This window comes from Zonotrichia leucophrys, chromosome 24, assembly GCF_028769735.1.
Source record: "Zonotrichia leucophrys gambelii isolate GWCS_2022_RI chromosome 24, RI_Zleu_2.0, whole genome shotgun sequence".
NCBI lineage: Eukaryota > Metazoa > Chordata > Aves > Passeriformes > Passerellidae > Zonotrichia > Zonotrichia leucophrys.
This window is the reverse complement of record NC_088193.1, coordinates 1,381,714-1,405,112: the sequence shown is the minus strand read 5'-3', so window position 1 is coordinate 1,405,112 and position 23,399 is coordinate 1,381,714.

Below are 23,399 nucleotides of genomic sequence, written 5' to 3'. Positions count from 1 at the left end.
GGAAATGAATGAATAAATAAATAAATAGATAGATGCAGTCTGGATTGGCTTTCTTGGCTCTGGGAAATGAATGAATGAATAAATAAATAAATAGATAAATATATAACTGCAGTCTGGATTGGCCTTCTTGGCTCTGGGAAAGGAATAAATAAATAAATAAATAATCAATCAAACAAATAAATAAATAAATAGATTAATGCAGTCTGGATTGGCTTTCTTGGCTTTGGGAAATGAACAAATAAATAAATAAATAAATAAATAGATAGATGCAGTCTTGATTGGCTTTCCTGGCTCTGGGACATGAATGAATGAATAAATAAATAAATAAATAGACGAATATATAAATGCATTCTGGATTGGCCTTCTTGGCTCTGGGAAAGGAATAAATAACTCAAGGATGCGCGCAGCCCAGCTGTGCCTGGGGTGCAGCAGGAGCAGTTCCCAGCTGGGCAGGAGGGCCCAGCCCAGCCCTGGCAGCCCCAGCCTGGGTGGGCACTGCCCTGCCCTGCCCTGCCCTGCCCTGCCCTGCCCTGCCATCAGCTGCAGTGCCAGGGCTGAGGCACCTGCCATTATCAATAATATGATAATAAATTATAGAGATGAGGGAGTTTCCAGGCGGTGCTGCAGGAGAAGGCTCCTCCCTGCATTAAACTTTGCTTTTCCTCAGTGGAGCTCTCTGGGGCACCCCTGGCCCTCGCCCTGGGCCTGATGCCCAGCCCAGGTGTCACAGCCCCCGGTGACAGCCAGGCCACCTCTGCAGCATCACAGCACCACTAACCTGCTCAACGCCTCCAAGATCATCCTTTTCTCCTTTAATTCCGTGGTTTTTCCCCTTTTTGGCAAGATGAATGGAGCAAGGATTGCCTGGCTGACAGATCATTACTTTGCTCACCACCAATTAAAACCTCCAGAAAGGAAGATTTAGGAACCTGGGAAAAGAGCAGGTTTTGCAATCAAGACATTGCAGAGCTGGCAGCCAACACCAAGCACTGACACCATCCTTGGACTCGTTCCTGGTGTGGGAACAGGAGATGCTTCTGGTCCAAGGTGCTGCAAAAGCCAAGGGGAGAAGGGAGAAGGGAAAAGGGAAAAGGGAAGGAAAGGGAAAGGAAAGGGAAAGGAAAGGAAAGGGGAAAAAAAGGGGAAAAGGGAAAGGGAAAAGGAAAGGAAAGGAAAAGGAAAGGAAAAGGAAAAGGAAAGGAAAGGAAAGAAAGGAAGGAAAGGAAAGGAAAGGAAAGGAAAGGAAAGGAAAAGAAAGGGAAAGGAAAGGAAAGGGAAAAAGGAAAGGAAAGGGGAAAAGGAAAGGAAAGGGGAAAAGGAAAGGAAAGGGGAAAAGGAAAGGAAAGGGGAAAAGGAAAGGAAAGGAAAGGGAAAAAGAAAAAGAGAAGGAAAAGGAAAGGAAAGGGAAAGAAAGGAAAGGGAAAGGAAAGGAAAGGGAAAAGGAAAGGAAAGGGAAAAGGAAAGGAAAGGGAAAAGGAAAGGAAAGGGAAAAGGAAAGGAAAGGAAAAGGAAAGGGAAGGGAAAAGGAAAGGGAAGGGAAAAGGAAAGGGAAGGGAAAAGGAAAGGGAAGGGAAAAGGAAAGGGAAGGGAAAAGGAAAGGAAAGGAAAGGAAAGGAAAGGAAAGGAAAGGAAAGGAAAGGAAAGGAAAGGAAAGGAAAGTGTGGCTTTGTCCTGGGTGTGAGAATCCACCTGGATTCCTCCAGCAAAGCCCCCTCACTGCAGAGCCACCTCCTGTTGGAGGGGACAGTGCAGCCCTGCCAGGATTCACCTGATTTATGGTTTTAATTGGACTTTTTCATTATCTCAGCTCTTTGTATGCAAATCACTGAGCTCCTGCCCACCCTGTGCAGCCAGCTCCTCATTCCCTGGTTCTGCTGGAGCAGAGCAGGACCCAGCTCCTCACAGCCCTGGTTAATCACATAAAACACAACATTGTCATTCAAACAGATTTGAATAAAGCACCACACCCAAAGGACAAATTTGAAGTGAAGCACTGGAAGGAGGCACAGGTGGGGACAGCAGCAAAAGGAGAACTGCCCCAGCCCCAGGTCCCATCCCACAGCACCATCCCTGCCTCGAGAAAAGTTAGAGAAGAAAACCCTGAGGAAATGCTGGAAACCAGCAAGGGAGACCCAAATGACGTAACAGAAAGAACAAAAACACGAAAAAACAAAAGAACAAAAACACCCCAAAAAGCAGCTTGATGACAAATGAGCCACTTCAGTGCTGTGGGATTTTCTCTTCTTCAAAGCAGCCAATGTGAGCCTCCAGAAAAAAAAAAAAAAAAAAAAAAGAGTAAATACTACAAGGAACACCGTGGAAAAACATCCCAGCAGCAGCCAAGCAAAAATCCAGGTTTGCTCTTCCCCTGCCAGTGCTTCCCAGCCTCCCAGTTTTATGGCTTGGGGTTATAGATGTTTATCACATTTTTATAGATATATTTTTATATATAGGTATATTTATATATAATATATATATATATAGCTTTTCCCCTAGATTTACAGGCAGGGGTGTTTTTCACAGCAGCCAGGCTCCCGTTTGTTGCAGTTTTTGCAGGAGCCACGAGGAAGGAGAACCCTTAAATCACCAGGAAGCTCTACAAGTGCAGGCCCCACTGTGCAAGACTGCCTTTAAAAAGCACTTCCATTTTATGGCCTAATTTAGGGCCACATTGAAGGTTCTCAGGAAAACCTCCCGTTCCTCCAAGGGTCCTGCCCTGCTGGAGTGTCTGAAGTTCCTTCCTGCATTATGGATGCTCTGTGAGGCTCTTGGAGCTGCACCAAACGATGGAATTTGCAGTGATCATTGCAGGGATAAATCACCTGCAGGGCTGCTTTTCTCTCACCCTCATTGGTGCTGCTTTTGTTTGTTTGAGCTGTGACTGCTCCAAGAGAGCAGTGATGGGCAATGAAAGGCTTCTAAAATCCAAAATTCAGCCACAACAAACCAAGTGATTGCATCCCACCTCTGTGCTGCACACAGGGCTGCCCAGCCCATCTGGGTGGGGATATTTCATTTTACAGGGGTTGTGCAAGGAGCAGGTGCTGCCCAAACCATCTCGAATATTTCATTTACAGGTGTTGTACAAGGAGCAGGCGGAGCTCAAAGGTTCTGTATGGGAATTAAACCATCCTCCCCTTTTTTAAGGTCTGACTTGAGGGTTTTCACCCTATTTTCCAACACATGGAAAACCTGGGGACAGAGGACTGCCCCAAAACCTCCAGCTTCAGCCCAACCTGGGGCAGAGCTGTCCAAGACACAAAACCCTACACGAGGCCATGGGTGTCACAAATCCTTCCAGCAGCTTCTCTCCCCAGATCCACAGGAATTTTTGATGGTTTCTTTACCTGGGTGGGGTTGGAGGGGAGAGGATTGTTCACCAGCAGAGCAAAGGGGGTTTGTGAGGCTGGGGATGCTCCAGGCCCGGGGGGTTTTGGGGTGCTGCATTTGCACATCCCAGCAGCACAAACAGTGCTTACACTCATCATTCACCCAAAGGGATGGTCCAGCACAATCAGGGCTCGCAGCAAATTGCCTTTTCTTATCTCCAGCACAACATTTAATGCATAAAATGCATAATACAACAGGCTGGGAGAGCCAGGACGGGCTCTGCACCACGATCCCCTGGAAACTGAGCTGGGTTGATGGAAAGACAGCTCTCATTCCTTCCCTCCCAGTTCCTGCCCAGTCCCAACTGGTGGGGACAATTCCCCCTCAATTCCCCTGCAGGAGCAGCTCTCCCAAGCCCCCAGGAGCGCTGGGCTCCATCTGAGCCTCCCCATCTGATTAGATTTATGCAAATTCCTGCATTTATTAGCATAACAGGAAGATTGTTCTGCTGCCTGCGAAGGAAGGAGCCCCTTTATTCCAATAGATGTGTCAGCTCGGAGCAGTTAATAAGATCTATTTGTAATCCATAGGTAGGAATGATAAAAGCAGGAGAACTCAGCACTTCCACTGGCAGAGGAGCTGCTGGGAATACGGGCACTGGGAACTCGGTGTAATTATGGGAGAGATATTTAAATACTCTTCAGGGTAATTCTGGAGAGTGCAAGGGAAGGCAAACACGCTGAAAATGTCATTTGAGCTTCAGCTGCTGGCTGGAGGAGGCAGGAGGGAGGAGATGGCCCAGGCAGAGCCAGCCCAGCACTCTGGAGAGCATCCATGGGGATGAAGGGCAGAGCTGGCAGAAGGCAAAGCTCCCACATCCCAGGGGCCTTTCAAGGCTAAATTCACCTGTTTGCCTTCGTTTCTGGACTTGAGGGCATCAGAAACTTGGATTGGAGTTGGGTTAGCCACAGGATCAGCTCTCCAGGTTTCAGTTTTATTCGGAATCATGGAATCCCAGTTGGAAGGGACCCACGAGGATCATCCACGTCCAACTCCTGGCCCTGCACAGGGCATCCCCAAGAATTCACCTTGGTCCCTTCATGTAGAGCCTGCAAGTAAATCCCACCCTGATTATTTTGTGGGGGAGAGAGTTCTGAGCAGTCCTGGGCATCAGCTCAGCCCAGAAGCCCAAGGAGGATCCAGGAATTCCAAAGGCAAATTCCAGCACTCAACACCTCCCAGCACAGGAGAGGGTCTGGGCCCCGTGCTGGACACCAGGATTGCTGTTTTCATTTGTCCCTAATTAGCAATGAAATGATGTTTGCAACCTGCTAAAATGCCCACTTAGGCTGGGGGGAAGCAAACACTGGCCCATCTGCCAAGAGGTTCTGCAGCAGACGTTTATCTAAATAGAGAAATCAGCCTGCTATTCACATCTGATTAACAAACACAGCCTCTAATTAGCCCATGTGATTAAGATTCATTTGAGGAGTCACTCCAGCACATACATTAAACCATCACTCCTGTGCTCAGTGGTGGTGATGGGAGGAGTGGTCCTGCCTGGCTGCAGCTCTGGAGGAGGAAAAGCAGAATTATTTAAGGCCATGCTCAGAACAAAGGGTCAAAGCACTGCTGGGGCAATATTCCACTGGCTTTTTCTCTCAGGGAGATTGTTGTAGTCCAGACACACCACTGTGATGAGAAAAATTGCAATTTTTTACCAATTTTTACCAAAACCTGGCTCTTCCAGCACAAGGAGAAATCCTCCAGGATTTAGGGAAGACCCTCCCAGCCCAAACTGCCTGAATTTCCCATCAGAACCTCCCAGAACCATCCATGGAGCATCCATGGAGCATCCACGGACCCTGCAGCTCTCCCAGGGGATTTGACTGCTGCCCAAGTTGCTGCCTGAGCGCTGCTAAATAACATTTTCCTGTTGTTCCCCTGCTTTGCTGCACAATTGCCACAATCAGCGTGGTTGGTGAGGAGTCCTGTCCTCTGCATCTCGCAGTTATTAACCTTAACAATGTCAATGAGCTGCTGCACTAATTGAGCCGCAGCAAATTAAGGGTTGACGGAATTATTAAGAGCGGCTTGGTACACAGGGATATTTTAATTTGTTCTTGATGCCAGCAGGGTGGGGGCTTGCAAGGAGAGGAGAATTCAGAGTGACTGCAGTGAGAGGATGAACCTGGGCAGCCCCAGAATTGATTCCAGGTTCCTTGGGTTTCCCTTCCGTGTTTACAGAGCGCTCAGCAGTCACATGGTGACCCCAAATTCCCAATTATTGCCCTGTTTTCCTCCCAGCTAAGGGGCTTTGCCAGCCAAGGGAAGGAGGGAAAGCCAAATTTTGTGGGTTTTTAGCCATTTCAGGATCTTTCTTTGGAATTTCAGTTCAGTCCCAGTTTATTCCAAGGTTGTGAGGAGATAAAATGGGCAAACAGCACATCCAGGATATTTCAGTATAAAGGCACAGCCTGATGTGCTTTCTTTAAGTGAGTCACTGGGGGAGTGTTGCTGTTGCTTTCATGAACATTAAGTGAGCCATTAACATCTTTATTTTAATTAAAACCATATTGAAATCCAAAACAAAGATTCTGAAGTGGCTAAAAACCCATTAAAAAACCACCCCAACCTTAGAACAGAGAGAAGAGCTGCAACCTCACAAATGATGGGATGGGAATGAGAAATTCCATAATGGCTCCTTCAAAAAATCCCAATTACCTGGAAGGATTTTGGAGCTGCACCTGCACCAGCAGCACAATCTGCTCCATCAGCTGTACACGAAATTATAGAAACACAAAAAACTCTTATCGCTGCTTTAGCCTGCAAAGAATCACCTGAGTTGTTTCCAAAGCATTCCAAGGGAAAGAACAATAAAATGGAGAGAAGAATGTTCTGGGGGGAAATGTGGTGTTAAGGGTTTGTTGCTCCTGCTAAATATTAATCTGGATTTCCTCTCGTCCTGCACTGCTCCTGCAGATGAGTTACCTGTTCCTCCAGGCCTGCTATTTTAAAAGCTGCTTTATTTTTTTCTGGAGATAATTTCTGCGTCCAGCCCCCCCTCCCTGGCTCGGAGGGGTGATCGTGGCTGCAGGAAAGCGAGAGGCAATTTCTCACCTGCCCAATGTGATTCTGCTATCTCCCATTCCCCCCTCCATGCAGAGCATGCAAAAACCTCCCCTGGCCTCATTTCCCAGGCAGGGAGATGTGATATCAGCCAGGAGGAAAATCTCCATGCAAATATTCCTCCCCTGGGCAATCTGTGTTTTAAAAGTTCTCTTTTCTCCACACAAATCCAATGTTTGGGCTCCTGGAGCAGCTTCCTTTGCTGTTAGTGGCACTGCCAGGCACTAAAGATCATTTTAAATCTCTTTGGTCCGGGATGGGGATTATTCATTTCCCTTTTAGGGAAATAGAATAGAATAGAATAGAATAGAATAGAATAGAATAGAATAGAATAGAATAGAATAGAATAGAATAGAATAGAATAGAATGTGATGTATTGATATGATATGATATTGTATCTAATGTGATGTAATGTAATATAATGTGTATAATGTAATATAATGTAATGTAATATAATATAGTGTAATATAATGTAATGTAATATGAGATACTGTGATATGATGTGATATAACATGATATGATAGGATATAATATGATGTAATATAATATAATGTAATGTAATGTAATGTAATATAATATAATATAATATAATATAATATAATATAATATAATATAATATAATAGCCTTTTAAGAACATGGAGTCAGATTCATTTCCTTCTCCAGAAACCCCCAGAGATGTCCAGGCCCACAGCCCAGGCAGGGCTGCTCCCACCTCAGCTGCCCCCTGTTCCTTTTCCTTGGGACAGAACCTCACTCCAGGCTCCCAGGGGAACAGTTAATGTGAGGAAATAAGGAAACCAAACCTGCCAAAGGAGATTTCAGTGCTGTGGGTAATCAGGGTGGCAGCTGCCTATGGTCCCTGTCGGGTGGGATGGAAAGGCATTGTTATGAAAAGGCTCCCTGGGTGAGGTTGGGACGCAGATTTTAGGGTGGTATTTGGGACTTTTCCCAAAGCTCCGCCTGTCTAAGGGAGGAAAGCGTGCATGGAGACACTGGGAGTTAACCCGAGGGGTAGCAGGGGTGCTCTGGGGCTGATGAACAGGGAGGTGATGCCCCAGAGCCCCCCAAAAACACTGGCAGAGCTAAGCCCAGCCTTGTGTCTCTAACCCCAGGCCTTTGGGAAGGGGCTTTGCAAGAGCCAGCAATTGGTTTTGAATGGACCTAGGGAGAGTGAGAGCTGCTGATAGCTTCCAATTAGGGGGAAAAGGAATTGTTTTCCCCGTGATCTCATCCCTAGGAAGCAGCCAAAAATCCCCCAGAGCACCCTGGCTCAGAAAGGAGCTCATTGTTCCCCTGTCTGCTGGCACAGGGAGGGGTGAGGAGCAGGTCAAGCAGGAAAATGTGCTCCAGCACCCCCCAGGCCCCACAGCCTGCCCTGGGTGCGCTCCCAAACGTCCCCACCCGGGCAGGGCAGCAGCTCCAGGTGATCCCCAGCTCCGGGGACCTGCTCAGGCCGGGCAGGGAGGGAAATGCTGTCCCTAATCGGGGCTGACACGGCAATTTTCTCCATCATGTCACTTGTCACGGGGGCCAGCAGCCTCCCCTCCCAGCCCAGGCCTTGCCTGGGACCTGCTGAGGAGAAACAAACCTATTGTGGAGCCCAGCAGCTGCCCAGGGGGATGAGGAGCTCCTGAGCACAGCTGGGCTGTGGGAAAGGGCCAGCAAAGATCTCCTGGAGCCCTGCTGGCCATCACAAGGGCTCCATCCTGCCCCTGGCTCCCTGTTCTGTCCATTGTCACCTATTTGGGGACAAAGAGCATCCCCAGCTCCTCTGGACACTCTGTTCTGTCCATTGTCACTTGTTTGGGGCCTGGGAGAGCAGCCCCAGCTCCTCTGAGGAATCCCTTCTTTCCATTGTCACCTGTTTGGGGACAAAGAGCATCCCCAGCTGCTCCGGGAACCCTGTTCTGTCCATTGTCACCTGTTTGGGGACAAAGAGCATCCCCAGCTCCTCTGGTCACTCTGTTCTGTCCATTGTCACCTGTTTGGGGCCAGGGAGAGCAGCCAAAGGGTTCATTGGTGTGAGTGAGGGTTATTGCTGTGACTGAGGGTTCACTGCTCTGAGTGAGGGTTTATTACTGCTCCCAGTGTGGGGATTCCCTCCAGCCTTGGCTTCACCCCCACACCAGGGTTTTTGCCCACATTCTCACACCATATTGCAGAGTTTTCCATGGTTGTGAGGGGCTCTGCAGCATGGTGACACATTCCCTCTCCACCTGCCCATCACTTGGGCATTTCCATTCCTCCCCAGCTCTGTTGGCAGGCAGGACCCACAGTGACTCCAGGGCCTTTGAAATCACATTTTCACCTGTTTAAATTGCCCAAGCCCAGCCTCCTTCCAGCGGCTCCCTCCAGTGGCTGGCTCCAGGAGCTGTTTGCTGCCAAAGCCGTCACTTTTGGCAGGGCTGTGTTTGTGGCTGTGTGACAAACACCAAACCCGGGCACACCTGGGCATCCCCGAGGTGCAGCTTGCCAGGAAACAAAAGCCCCGAGGATGAGAGCTCGGGGGAGCAGCAGCGAGTGGAGCCCTTTAATTGATCCTCTGAGGGCTGAAATGAGAATGGGAAGGCGCTGCAAGACAAGAGGATTTCTCACCAGAAAGCTGAGATGGAAACATTAATGGAAATATTAATGGTGCCACTATCAACCCACCTAAATTTCTCTGTCAGCCTGGATTAAAGTCCCTTAAAACAAGTGAAAGCTGAATGCAAAGGGTATGAAACAGCCTGGTTTTGCTCTGGGACATTCCCACCTGTGACTGTGTTCATGTTGAAGGAAGAGACGAGGATCTGACTCTGTGTTTCAGAAGGCTTGGTTTATTATTCTATGATATATATTATATTAAAACTATACTAAAAGAATAGAAGAAAGGATTTCATCAGAAGGCTGGCTAAGAATAGAAATGAAAGAATGATAACAAAGGTTTGTGGCTCGGGGCTCTCTGTCCGAGCCAGCTGGGCTGTGATTGGCCATTAATTAGAAACAACCACACGAGACCAATCCCAGATGCACCTGTTGCATTCCACAGCAGCAGATAACCATTGTTTGCATTTTGTTCCTGAAGCCTCTCAGCTTCCCAGGAGGAAAAATCCTAAGGAAAGGATTTTCAGTGAAGAGATGTCTGTGACACTCACCTGTTCCCAGCTGCAGTTTGGAGTGATGGAGGTGATCCCTGAGCTGCAGAACGAGGGGCACTGCTGGAACATTCCAGATGGAGGAAGGATGCCCTGATCCACGGGGCTGTTCCTCAGGCACAGGAACAGGAATTGCCAGTGTTGATTCATTGAGCTCAGGCCCAGGCAGGTCAAAATCAATCACGTCAAAAATACATCACCTGCATTCAGTGGGTTTTTTAAAAGGGAATGAGAGGTGCAGGCTGCAGGGATAAATCACGGCAGAACGGGGGCTTGCTTGGAAACAAACCCATCATTTGCTCTGAAAGCATAAATATGTTGTTTGCTCCGAACATTTCCGCAATATTTAACAGACAGCTTGGCAAGGAGACAAGGCTTGGCTTGGACAAGCTGTGTCTGGAGCTCAAAAAATGGGAGTGAGGAGCAGAGCCCCCCTTTTCCAGCTCCCTCTTAGTGGTTTGAACGACACCTTTGCCATGGGCAAGGCTTGAAATTGGGAAATAAGAGGATTTTCCCTCCAGCACTGAGGGGAAATGCTGTTTCTATGAAGATAGAAAGTGATCCCCAAACCTGCTGCCCCAGGGTGCATCCCCAGCGTGTCCCACACCAGGATCAGCTCCCAGGGCAGGGGCAATCAGCTCTCCCTCCGTGTCTCCTTGGCAGGAATGGAGCCCACGTGTGATGGGCTGGGAGCACTTTCCCAAGCTGACAAAAGCAGCACAAAGGGAGCTGTGAGTGATTGTAGCTGCTCCTGCTCGGTCAGAGTAAATCATCCCAGCTCTGCTGACAGCCCTGCGGCTCATCCAGCCTGCCCCAGCTGGAAATTCACCCCTTTTCCTCCTCCAAACACAACACTGAGGGATTTCCAGGGGGAAAAGCAACAGGATGCAATGAGAAGGATTAGGCTGAGGCAGAAGTGTTAAAGTGGAGGGTGAGAACTGAGGCAGGGATTGTAGGGATGGTCTCACTTCTTCCATCAGCTCTTGACACAGAGATTTGCTTTTATTCAGGGTTTGAAAGAGGAAGGGAAAGAAGAACAAACACTCAAAGAGCAAACACTTCTTCCAGGAGTTAAACTTGCAGAGCAGAGCTCCCTGGGGAGCTGTGCCCAGCTCAGCTGAGCCTCCCTGCCAGCTGGAGATTTCCCAATGGGGGCTCTGGGAAGGAGCATTTCCCTCCTCAGCATCCCAGGGAGAGCCCGGGAGGGAGCCCCAGGCTGAGGAGCCCCAACACTCCCAGTTTTACTGGTAGGGATTGCACCCAGAGGCTGCTCTGCCACCCCAGCCCTGCCAGCACCTTCTCCACCAGCCCAGCTGAGGGAAAACCTGGGAATAAACAGCACCTGCAGTGGCACCAGACAGGTTCTGACTGGTACCTCACGCCCCACTCACCTCCATGCTCACTTCTAAGGGATGTTGCTTTTGCCTTGCTGCTGCCAAGTTTCTGTTTGTGAGCAGCTCTCCCAGTTCATCAATGAAAAGTGAATCAGGGAGCTGAGTCAGCCCAGAGCTCAGGCTGCTGATTGCAGGGCCAGCCAGGAGCCTGTGCCTGCAAGGAGCAGCTCCAGGCACCCCGAGTTCCCCGTGGGAGCAGCCTGGGTGCAGAGATGTCCCCGGAGATGCTGGGCACTGTTTGGGGCGCAGGGAGCAGATCCCATCCCCGGGAGCACAGCCCTCACAGCTCAGCACAAACCCATGCAAAGGCCTGTAGGGTCTGTGGGAAGCTTTCCTGTTCCTGGTTTGCAGCCAGGAGCTGGGGCCTGGCTTTGTTTTGCAGGAATTGCTGGGGGATCACGTGGAGCTGCTGGCGCTGGGAGGATGAGCTGGCACGGATCCCCGGGGGATGAAGAGGGGTTTTGTTGTGTGTGAGTGGCTCCTGGCTCCACGGAGCTCTCCAGCCAGCCCAGCAGGAGCAAATGGCCAGGCAATTCCAATTCCAGCTGCATTCCTTCCAGAGCTGGGAAAAGGGGACAACAGGTGGGTGTGGCAGATGCTCAGGGGTTAAAAACCCCCCAGAGCAGAGGAGGTAGAGGGAACCACCACCACCCTCACTCGGGACACCCTTCAGGATGCTCAGGGAACCTGGATTCTGCCTTGGCTCTGTGCTTGGGAATTACTGGGAGCATTTCTCCCTCACTTTTGGAAAGAAATCAGAAGCACTGAGCTAAAACTGCAGCCTTGGTTATCCCAGCACACAAACCACGAGCTGTGAGCCACCGGAGGAACTCAAACCTTTGTGCAGAAGCTCTGAATTCCTCCCCTGCATCCCCAGGGCTGTCAGTGGTGATAAAGTGACCAATAAGAGGCAGGAAGTGAGAGGACATGGATGGCACTCCCAGCTGGAGCAGGAGCTGAGTGATGAACAGGGAAATGTTCTGGCTGGGGCTGCTCAAGCTGCAGAGTTCAGCCAGATATTAAAAAGGAACGTGTTGGATGCTTTAGGTCAGGAAAAAGATATCAGGAAGATGCTCTGGGCACGGTGCCTCATCCATCAAAGGGACAGAAGCACAGGGTACCCTGTCAGGGAGCTCTCCCTGGGCCCAGGGAACAGAGCTGCATTAATACTCTGGGCATGGAGCAGGGAAGGACCCAACTCTGCAGCCTCAGTGCAAAAAGAGAGCCCCAGGAGCTGTGGGGAGCCATCCCCAGCCTCTCCTGGCTGCAGGTCTCCCTCTCCATCTGTGGAGCAGGAGGGGTTTGCATTGCACGTCCTGGTGATCATCCAGCCAGGCAGGCGGGTGCATTTTCACAGGAAGCACAAGGAGGAGGAAACACAGCTCGGAGCTGTGGCTTCTGGCAGGTGGGAGGGCTGGCAGAAGGAAGGAACTCAGGTTTTCACAGCTTGTGCATCTACTGAGGGGTTCCTTCCATATCCAAAGAGCCCAGACAGCAGCTGGGGAAGGCAACAAACTGAATGAAACTGGAATCCTGCACTTTCCCTCTGTTCATTGAGCTCTCACCCTCTCAATTACAGAGCAGAATCAACCTGGGCAGAGCCGGGAATGTTCTCGTGGCAGATCAGCCCCACCTCAGCCCTCAGCAAGGACACACAGCCAAATCCTCCTCACCCACGAGGGCCAGGACCTTCACACCCACTGGGGGAAGCTCAGGGGTCCCTTCCTCCTGTTCCTCAGGGGGGGCTTCAGGCACAGCCCTCGTGCTTGGTCTTGATTGTCCCAAATAAAGCTGAGATTTCTTCCTAACCCAGACACCCCGGGGCAAATCAGGCTGGGTTTGGGCACCTGGGTATCCCTGGGCACCCTTCATGTTCCCCAGGGGTGCATTTTCCATGGATCTGGGGGCAGACTACAGCAGCCTGACCTGGGGCACTGATCCCCTCCCCAGCTGCCTGCCAGGGAAGGATATTTGCTTTAATGCTGCCCTGTGAGTATTTAAGGGATCTTTTAGGCAGCTTTGCAATTTTAAAAGGTTCTCAGCGATGCAAACACCTTCCCCTCTTGCCTGAACCCTCTGCCTGGGCTGCAGAGCCATCTTAGCCTGACCTGCTTTGAAATGGAGGAGGTTGAAAATCCCAAAATAGCCAGAGAAAAGCCCCAGCAGTGCCTCAGTGATGCCCAGCCCCAGGTCCCCCTGTCCCCAGGTTGAGGCTCTTGTCCCCAAGGCCTTGCTGGGGCATGGGCTGGCTTGGCTGTTTGGATGCTGCTGCTGGGCTGATGCAAACCAGCCCTGCCACACATCACTGTCCTCCCCAGGGAGCAATTTGTGTGGGCCCAGCCCCAGAGCACTGCTCAGGCACACAGGGAAGGCATTAATGGCACTGAGAGGCACCTGGAGCCACCTGGAGCAGAGGCAGCGATGCCACTGCGGGTCACTGCCCTTCCACTCTCACTGCTGAAATGTTAGAAAACAAAAATAAACCAAAAAGAAGCTAAACCAAATATGGGAAAGCCATGTTTGTGTGCTGCTGTTTGTCATAACCCTCCTGGCAGACAAGTTCTGTAAAAGGTGAGGTGTCCAAGAGAAAAGTTCTGTAAAAAGTGAGGTGTCCAAGGGAGCTCCTGGGAAAGGAGAGGGGTGAACACCACCAGCAGCATCAATGGGGAATAGGAATAATGCAGATTTTTGGTGGGAATTAAGCCTGCCCCTTTCCCAGAGCCTTTCATCCTCTGCTTGCAGCTGAAGTGCCCTCAGCTCCAGGGCTTGGTCCAGGCTGTGTCTCCCTTCCAAGACCCCTCCTGGAACAGAGTTTGTGTTTACAGCAGGGAGATGAAAAGCCAGCGGGAGTTTTCATCTCTGCTCTGCCCCTCAGGAGCATCATTAATTGGGGCTCCAGCCCTAAATAATCCCCTCAATGTGTCAGATCACAGGTGATGAACATGACAGGCAGGAGCCTGAAGCAGATCAGTGCTGGGCTGGAGGAGTCCCCAGAGAGGGGCAGGGAGAGCCAGGCCCAGGGGTGTGACCGTGTTCACAGGGGTTCTCAGACTGGGGAAGAGACGAGGATCTGACTCCATGTTTCAGAAGGCTTGATTTATTATTTTATGATATATATTATATTAAAACTATACTAAAAGAATAGAAGAAAGGATTTCATCAGAAGGCTCTTGTTTTTAAAATTTTAAAAGTTTAAGAGTAATAACATGGTTATAAAAATAGTAATACAATTATAATATTAATAATTTGGACAATTTGAATTAGGACAATATGAGACAATAAAAACAAAGAGTTATGGACAGTCCAGGTACTTTCTCTGGGCAGCAGGAGCCCAATAAAGGCCCCACATGAACAGAGGATTAACCATTAAAAACAACAGCCTGTTGCATATTCATACAGCTCATCCATGCTGCATAAATTCCATCCAAACACAGGATTCTGTCTGGTCATCATCAACTTCTTCCTCTGAATCCTAACAGCGCCTTCGAGGTGGGAAGAAGTTCATTTCTTCTGACAAGGGAGCAATAAATTCTCTTTCTCTGAAAGATTCAGGTGTCCTGTGGCTGCTATTTCAGTGCAAATCCTTTCTTTAAAAAAAGTATCCTACATAGCACAGTTTCTATTTTAACAATTTTTATAACCTGAAACTATATTTAACACAGTACTTAAGAGAATTAACACAGCATCACTTTCTAACACAACACATGTAATATTCCTTTGAATATTTGCGAAAAGCCAATCATAAAATACCCATTTTTCACACCCTGAAACAGCTCCAGAGCACAGCAAAGTTGTTTTGATGCAACATCTTCCAAGATTGGGGGACTTTGAGCCACTTCTTTCTGAGGGAAGAAGAGTCAAAGCAGGTCTGTTCCTTGAGGAATAATGAAGTGCATTAATTGATCCTTTGGGCTTCCTGCAGGTTCCTGAAAGTCTGTGGATGGAGGGAGAGGGATTTATCAACTTGGTTTTAATGGCTGTGAGGAGATGAAATTCCACCTGGTGTCTCCTCCATCCCTAGGACACCACCGGCACTTTCCTGGTTCCCAGGTAACTTCAGCAAACTTGTTAATCACCAAACAGGCGCTAATCACCTACAAGAGACAAACACCATGGCGGGGATGTCAGAAAGCTTTGGGAAACCTTTCCTGCCCTGAATTTATGGCTGTGCTGCTGGGAGAGAGAAAATCCTGCCCTGTGTCCCAGGGAAAGCCCCAAAGCAGGGCAGGAGCTGCCCCTGGCAGTGCTGTCAGTCCCAGCCCAGCCCCTGTGTCACAGACATCTTTTATGGAAAATCCTTTCCTTAGGAGTTTTCCTCCTGAGAAGCTGAGAGGCCTCAGGAACAAAATGCAAACAATGGTTATCTGCTGCTGTGGAATGCAACAGGTGCATCTGGGATTGGTCTCATGTGGTTGTTTCTAATTAATGGCCAATCACAGCCCAGCTGGCTCGGACTCTCTGCCCAGTCACAAACCTTTGTTATCATTCTATTCCTTTTGTATTCTTAGCCAGCCTTCTGATGAAACCCTTTCTTCTATTCTTTAAGTATAGTTTTAATATAATATTAAAATAATGTAATATAAAATAATGTAATATATATTATAAGATATACGATACTATTATATACTATATATTATAGTATAGTATAGTATAGTATAGTATAGTATATTATAGTATATGTTATATAATATACTATATAATAATATACTATATATGTAATATAAAATAATAAATCAATGAAATATGGAAATCAAATAACTCTGAAACATGGAGTCAGATCCTCATCCTGCGAACGCCATCACCATCCCTGCATGTCTTTGGTGATGCCTGGACACTGAGATCCCTGAATCCCACATTCCCTCCCTGTCCCTGCCTCCCTCCTGCTCCCGAGGCGCTGGCCCAGGCTGGGTCGGTGCAGTCAGCGCCTGTCACCGAGCTGCAGTTATTAACCATCTCACCTCCCTGAAAGCCCTGACAAGAACCTCATTCCAAAGGCCTTTCAAACACTCCTTAGCCCAGATAAGGCTTGAAGGGTGAGGAGGCAACAAAAAGCAGCTAATCCACTTAGCTGCCAGGGGAGCCTTCAGCAGCCAAAAGAGCAAGTGGGTTTTTGGGATGACTTCTGGCCAGGCACATCCTGGGGATTTCCAGCAGCTGCACAATCCTCGCTGCCCGTGTTTTCTGGTAATGAATACTAACGATCCTTCACTTCGATTTTAATTGCCTGCCCATCAAGCTTTGTTAATCTTCCCCATTTTCCTGAATCTTTCATCGTGTCACTTTTTTTCCCCCCTGTGTTTCTTCTGTGTTGACAAGGCATTTAAACATTTCGCCAAGCAGCCCGTGTCCTCCGCCCAAGGAAAAGGATGAGAATCCTCATTTTGGAGGGAGGAGAGATGAGGGATGCTGCACGAGGAGTCTGCTCAGAGTGGCTCGAAGTCAGGCTCTGTTTTTAAACAGGACGCTAAAAACCTCCAATGTGGGATTGCCAAATCTGCCACATTTGGGACTCGCTGTGAGGAGTTCCTAATTTGAATTTTGTGTGAAAGCAGCATTTCCATCCTCAGCTCAGGCTCTGGGATTCCTTCACTTTGTGCCCTTCAAGAGGAAGGGAGCAGGGATTCCTGGGGCTGTCTCATTGCTGGGTTTGGAGCCACACAGAAACTGAGGGTTGCTTTGGAGACAGACATTGAGCAGCAGCAAGCAGCAGAAATTAAAGTCACAAATCCTGGCTGCAGCTGCCAAGGGAAGGATCAAACACGGCATCGAGAGTGCAGAAACCACTGGGGAAGGGCTCTGCTTGCAGGGACCTGGGGCAGTTTCACAGCCCCTTCCCAGCCTGGCAGAGTGAGGTGTGGGAGGGATCCAAATCTCTCAGAGCTGCGGATTTAGAATTAGAATGTCTTAAGGGTTGTGGTTTTTTTCTTTCTTTCTTTTCAGGAGTGTTTATGGCCAAACCCCTCCTCTGAGGAGTCTGCAGAGCCTGGGGAGCCCTTGGAGTGATGCTGGCAGGGCTCTGCTCCTGAGAATCTGAATTCTGTGGGCATTGACTAAAGCATTGGGCATCTCATTGCACAACTGACCCAGCTGATGTTCCAGGACAAAAATCTCCAGCCAGCCCAGTCTGCATGGAATCTTAGTTTCTAAATGGAGGATTTGGGGAGGAAACTTAAATCCCTAAATCTAAAAGGACTTTTGGGTGATGACTTTGATGTGTAGATTACCCAACTGCTACTCTGACTAGATCCACAGCATTGTCCTGTTGGAAGGAAAGCACAGCCTTCACTCCATGCAAAGAGGTTTGGGAAGAAATACTCTTAAAGGCCTGTTTGAATTCATGGTTTCACAGCCCCTTCCCAGCCTGGCAGAGTGAGAGTGGAAGGGATCCAAATCTCTCAGAGCTGCACATTTAGAATGAGAATGTCTTAGGGGTTCCTTTCCTTTCCTTTTTCCTTTCCCTTTCCCTTTCCCTTTTCCTTTCCCTTTCCTTTCCTTTCCTTTCCTTTCCTTTCCTTTCCTTTCCTTTCCTTTCCTTTCCTTTCCTTTCCTTTCCTTTCCTTTCCTTTCCTTTCCTTTCCTTTCCTTTCCTTTCCTTTCCTTTCCTTTTCCTTCTCCTTTCCTTCTTCTTTTCCTTTCCTTTTCCTTTTCCCATTTCCTTTTCCTTTCCTTTCTTTCCTTCTTCCTTCTCCTTCTCCTTCTCCTTTTTTTCCTTCTCCTTCTCCTTTCTTTCTCTTTTCTTTTCTTTCTCATTTCAGGGAAATCCGAGGGAGTGTTTGTGGCCAAACCAGCCTGGGGGAGCCCTTGGAGTGATGCTAGCAGGGAGGGAAGCTCAGGAACAAGCCCAGCCCAGCTCAGCTGCCCTGGGACAGCAGCCCCGTTGTTGTCACACCTGCCGTGGCCCGGGAGGCCCCAGGTAGCAGGGACGTGTCCCCAGCTGTCACTGCTCGCTGTCACCAGCGCTGCTGCCCTGATTAAACTGCTCCGGGCAGCTCCTTAACGAGGAGTTTAAAGCAGCAGCAATTACAAGCCCTTAATCCATCCCACCGTGGGAGTGGAGCAGGGCTTGCTCTCGGAAATAGCGCTGCAAACTGGGCCACAGAGCAGGGAAAGGAGGATCCTGGGAGCCAGAGGGGGTGATGAGGATGGGGAGGGAGCAGGGAGGGGAGCGAGGCTCGGCAGGAGCAGCTGCCTTGAATTTTCAGCTGCTGTGGGTCAGCAGAGTGCAGAGAATGATCTGCAATCATCTGTCAGTCCAGAAAGGACATTTATCAGGCTGATCACCTGCCAAGATGTGTGATGCTGCTAAAGAAAAGGTTGAACATTCACTCAAAAGCAGAATTTACTTCTCGTGTCTCTTCCCCTTCCCAGTTTTTGGCAGCCCAGTTTCTCTGCTGCCCTCCCACCTTTCTATCATGAAAACCATAAAAAATCTGAGGTCACCATGGACAGGATCCCAGGGCATAATGTCTGATGGCAGCTGGGAGCTTTCAGGAGGCCCTGAGGGGAGGAGGAATTATTCACTCTGCAGTGTGTCCAGCTTCTCCTCAGGACTGGAAAACGCAGGCACAGGTGAATCTGTCAGGCTGCAAACAAAACCAATCCTTCAGCAGGGGAGGAGCTGCTCAGATGTGGAAAGGGAGAGGGGATTTTGCCCAGTTTCACGCACACAGGGAGCAATTCCTCGTGTTCACCTGAGGAAATGTGTGTCCTTCACAAACACAGCCAGAGCAGCACTCACCAGGCAAAAAGGGCTCATTTCTGACAGAAGAAAGAAATTCAGAGCAATTAAGGATGATTTTTGTGCTTCAGATCTTTAGAAAGCCTCGAGGAAGTGTTTGCACTGATGTTTAAACCCCAGACATCCCCAGTTTTCCATGGCTGCGTGGAAACCTTAGTTTGGCATCTGTAAAAGAAGAGTTTCATCTTATCTTGTTGATATGTCACATTTTAATAGAGAAATGCAATCAAATGAAGAGGGCTGCAAAGGCAGTTTTCCTATAAAAGCAGAATTGATTGGTCTCTGGTTGAGGAGCAAAAGAAGGTCAATGATGTTAAATCAGGAGCTCCTGTCAGACACCCCCATCTAATCCCCTAAAAGAAAGGGGCTCCCTCATTCCTGGCTCAGGACAGAAGCCAGCCCCTACATTTAATTCAGAATGGGCTCAGGCAGTGGCTGTTGGTGCAGCTGCAGCCCTAGATATCAAATCTCTTAGGTTTTAATGCCTCAGAGGCCAATTCTGCTTCCTCTGCTGAAAAGGAAAGTGCAAAACAAAGGAGGGGGGAGGCCACAACCTCCCCAGCAAAGGGCAGCTAATAAAGCCCCTGCTTTGCTCCTTCTCAAAGGCAGGAAATTGGCAATTTTACTGCCTGGCTAGGAGCCTGCAGGACGGGGCTTCACAGCCCTGAAGGTGAGCCCTGGGCAGGTAAAAAGGCACAGGTAGAAGTCACCTCCCTGCTCCACAATTATTGTCACAAGAGCTGGGTCCAGCAAGGTCCTGAGACAGCCCAGCCTGCTCCACTTCAGCTCCACAGCTCAGAAATTGCTCAGTGCCACAATTAAACCCTGCCAGTCCCTCTGGGCCCGGGTCACAGCCCCTTCAGGAACAGGGAAGGGCTCTTGGAGCTCCTCTTTAAAAATCTAAATTAGCCCGGGAAGTAATTGCTGATTATTATTGCTATTATTATTTATTACTTCCCCAACTGATAAGGTGTGCATGATCTGAATGCTTCCAAATCCTGCCTGCACTCAGAGAGGAGTTCTTGCAGTCTCTGGGAGGAGGAATTCATTAGGAAATGAATTTCAGTTTTATTGCCACTCCTTTGTTTTGTCCCCTCCTGAATGGCTTCTGTGAGCTTTGCATTTATCATGTGGGGGGAGAGGCAATTAAAATGCAGGCAATTAAAATGTGGAGGTGAGCATTGGTGCTGTAAAACACAGCTAAGGAGAGGGCAGGATGGATCTGCCTCTGCTTCCTCAGGCTGGAGGGGGTGAGGGATGCTCTGGGCTAAATGGGGCACAGGTGGGACACACACTTGTTCCTCCAGCTTTGGGAATATTGCCCAGAGCTGCCTCAGTCTGAGGGGGCACAGGTGGGGCACACACACACCCGTTCCTCCAGGTCCCGCCCTGCTCTGCAGGTCACTCCTGGGTTTATTTCCTGCACACAGAGATCTGCATTCCCTGGTTCTTCTGAGCAGCAGGGATTTCACTGCCAGGCACCTTCCCCTGCCCCATGGCTGCTGCAGCTCAGGTGTCAGCTCTCCCATCCATCCCATCAGGGGTGTGAGCAAGCACCTCTGCATCCCCACATCAGCAGCTGTGCCCTTCTCCTGCTCCAGAACCCTTTCTGTGCCTTTCTGACCCTCTCTGTGCCTTTCTGAACCTTTTTCTCCCTTTCTGTGCCTCTTTCTGCCTTTCTGTCACTTTCTGTGCCTTTCTGACCCTTTCTGTTGCTTTCTGAGCCTTTCTGAACCCTTTTGTGCTCTTCTGAGCCCTTCTGTGCCTTTCTGCACCTTTCTGTGCCTTTCTGTGCCTTTCTGAACCTCTCTGTGCCTTTCTGACCCTTTCTGAGCCTTTCTGTGCCCTTCTGAGCCCTTCTGTGCCTTTCTGAGCCTTTCTGAACCTCTCTGTGCCTTCCTGACCTTTCAGTGCCTTTCTGAGCATTTCTGAGCCTTTCTGTGCCTCTCTGAACCTTTCTGTGCCTTTTTGAGCCTCCCTGTGCCCTTCTGTGCCTTTCTGTGCCCTTCTGTGCCTTTCTCAGCCTCTCTGTGCCCCTCTGACCCTCTCGGAGCATTCCTGACCCTCTCTTTGCCTTTCTGAGCCATTCTCTGCCCCTCTGTGCCTCTCCGAGCCTGGGAACCCGGGCAGGGCCAGCTCCCCTCGCCACCCAGAGAGAAGCAGCCCAGAAAGGATCTGGGATGTGCTCCAGGTCACAGAGCAGAGCAGTGGCCAGGAACAGGAGCCAGCTCCCACTTCCCTTCCCAGAGCCTGTCCCCCGTGTCCCCCCCAGGGCTGGCTTTAATCACCAGAGCCTGTTTGTTTTGCTGGCCCTGCATTCCTCACCCACACGACATCGGATCCTCTCTGCCCTGCTGGGCCAGGTGGGTGGACAGCAAGCAGAAAATCCTCTCTTTTTTTTTTTGAGAAAGAAAATTCTCCAAGCCTTTTCCAAGCTTCCTGCTGGACCCCAGCACTGGGAATTTCCTTGGGGGGTTTTGTGACCCCTGGTCCCACTCACCAAGCAGAAAATCCTCTCTTTTTGAGAGAGAAAATTCTCCAAACCTTGTACTGGACCCCAGCACTGGGAATTTCCTTGGTGGGGCTTGTGACCCCTTATCCCACTCAGCAAGGACAAAATTGTCTCTTTTTCTGAGAAAGAAAATTCTCCAAACCTTTTCCAAGCCTCCTTGCGGACCCCAGCGCTGGGAATTTCATTGAGGGGGTTTTGTGACCCCCTTGTTCCACTCAGCAAGGAGAAAATCCCCTCTTTTTTTTGAGAAAGTAAATTCTCCAAGCTTATTCCAAGGAGAAAATGCTCTCTTTTTTTGAGAAAGAGAATTCTTCAAGTCTATTCCAAGCTTCCTGCTGGACCCCAGCACTGGAGTGCCCAAATTTCCTTGGGAGGGTTTTTTGCGACCCCCTTGTCCCACTCAGCAAGGAGAAAATCCTCTCCTTTTTAGAGAAAGAGAATTCTCCAAGCCTCCTTGTGAACCCCAGCACTGGGAATTTCCTCGGGGGACTTTTTGTGCCCACCGGTCCCTCTCAGCCTCCCCTGGCCAGGGGAAAGAGGAGCTGCAGAGTTTCACCCTGAGCTGGCAGGCAGCGTGTGAAGGACACTGAGGAGGGGCTGGGATGTGCAGAGTTACCAGAATGTGCTCTTGAACAGCACTTAATTAATGAATTACAGGTCCAGGATCACCCCGGAGAGGGGAGGACGCCCTGGCAGTGCTGCTGTCCCCAGCCATGGGTGCCCACACCGAGCAGACCCCACAAAGAAAACCCAGAGTGGGCCCAGCTGAGCTGAACTTTAGCTCGGAGCCGGTGCCACATTGCCATGGCAACAGCAGGGCCGTGCTGGGCCTGAGCGCTCCGCGGCCTCATCTGGGTAATGGCAGACCCAGAACGTCCCTCTGGCTCTCCTGGGGTGCCCAAACCCCTGCCAGGGGCTCAGAGACCCCGGCACAGAGCCCAAAGTGCCCCCGTGTGGGTTTGAGTGTGACCCATGGAGCAAGTTACCAACCTGAGATGAAGATCTGCAAGCCACGACAAATTGAGTAGAATGATAGTGAATTTATCACGAGGTGAAAAATAGAATTTTTGGGGTTTTTAGAATGGAGGATCAGGGAGCAAGGTGGAGGAATCTGGGCATGTCCAACCAGACAAATTAAGTAGAATGATAGTGAATTTATCACAAGGTGGAGAAGTAGATTTTGGGGTTTTTAGAATGGGGGTTCAGGAGGCAAGATGGAGGAATCTGGACGTGTCCAGCCTTTCTCCTTCTTCTTCTTCTTGGCGTCCATCTTCTGCTGTGCTGGTGGCACTTTTGGATTGGTTTAGAGTAGAAGCTCACTGTCTAACATGGGTGATGGGTATTGGGAAGGAATTTTAAACGTTGTACAGGTAGCTTTTAGTATAAAGACATAACACTGCCCTGGGGGCAGGCAGAGTGGCTTGTCTGTCTTGCTGAGCGGACCTTGGTGGGACAGGAGAAAGAATTTTATAGATAAGAAACAATAAACAACGTTGAGAACGAGAAATTAAGAGCTCTGACTCCTTCTTCGACCACTGGGCTGGGAAAAGAGACTTTGCGACACATCTCAGGGTCAGTCTGACAAGTGAGAAATCCCAACAGGTTAAAGCATCATTTTTCCATGGAAAAGCCCTGTGGGACCATTGAATCCAACCTGTGCCCATCCCAGAGCCCTGAGTGCCACCTCCAGCCCTTCCCTGGGCACTCCAAACCTCCCTGGAGGTCTTCACCAGCCCCAAAACCTGCTGTGAAAACAAGGTGGGATGGGAGGGGATATTTGGAGACCCAGAGGCATTCAGGGAGTCCTGTACCCTGTTCTTGACAGATTTGGGTTTGTAAAATCTCTCTGGTGCTTGGAGGGGCTGAGCGAGGATGAGGATGAGGATGAGGATGGAGCTGCTGTCACACCTGGGGAGGCTCTGTTGTGGCAGCAGGAGCAGGAGCTGGGGGCAGCAGCTTTGAAGCTGCCTCAGAGGTGTGTGGATCCCCCAGGGATGGGCTCCTGCAGGTGCTCCCCTTGTCCCATCAGCTGCCACGCCTTGGCACCAAATCAAAGCTTTTCCAGAGCTCACTTTTATATCCTCTCACTGCCTGATCCCAGCGTGGCCAGTGGGGAATTCAGCCAGGATTGCCTTTGAACAGCAGGAAAACTCCACATTTT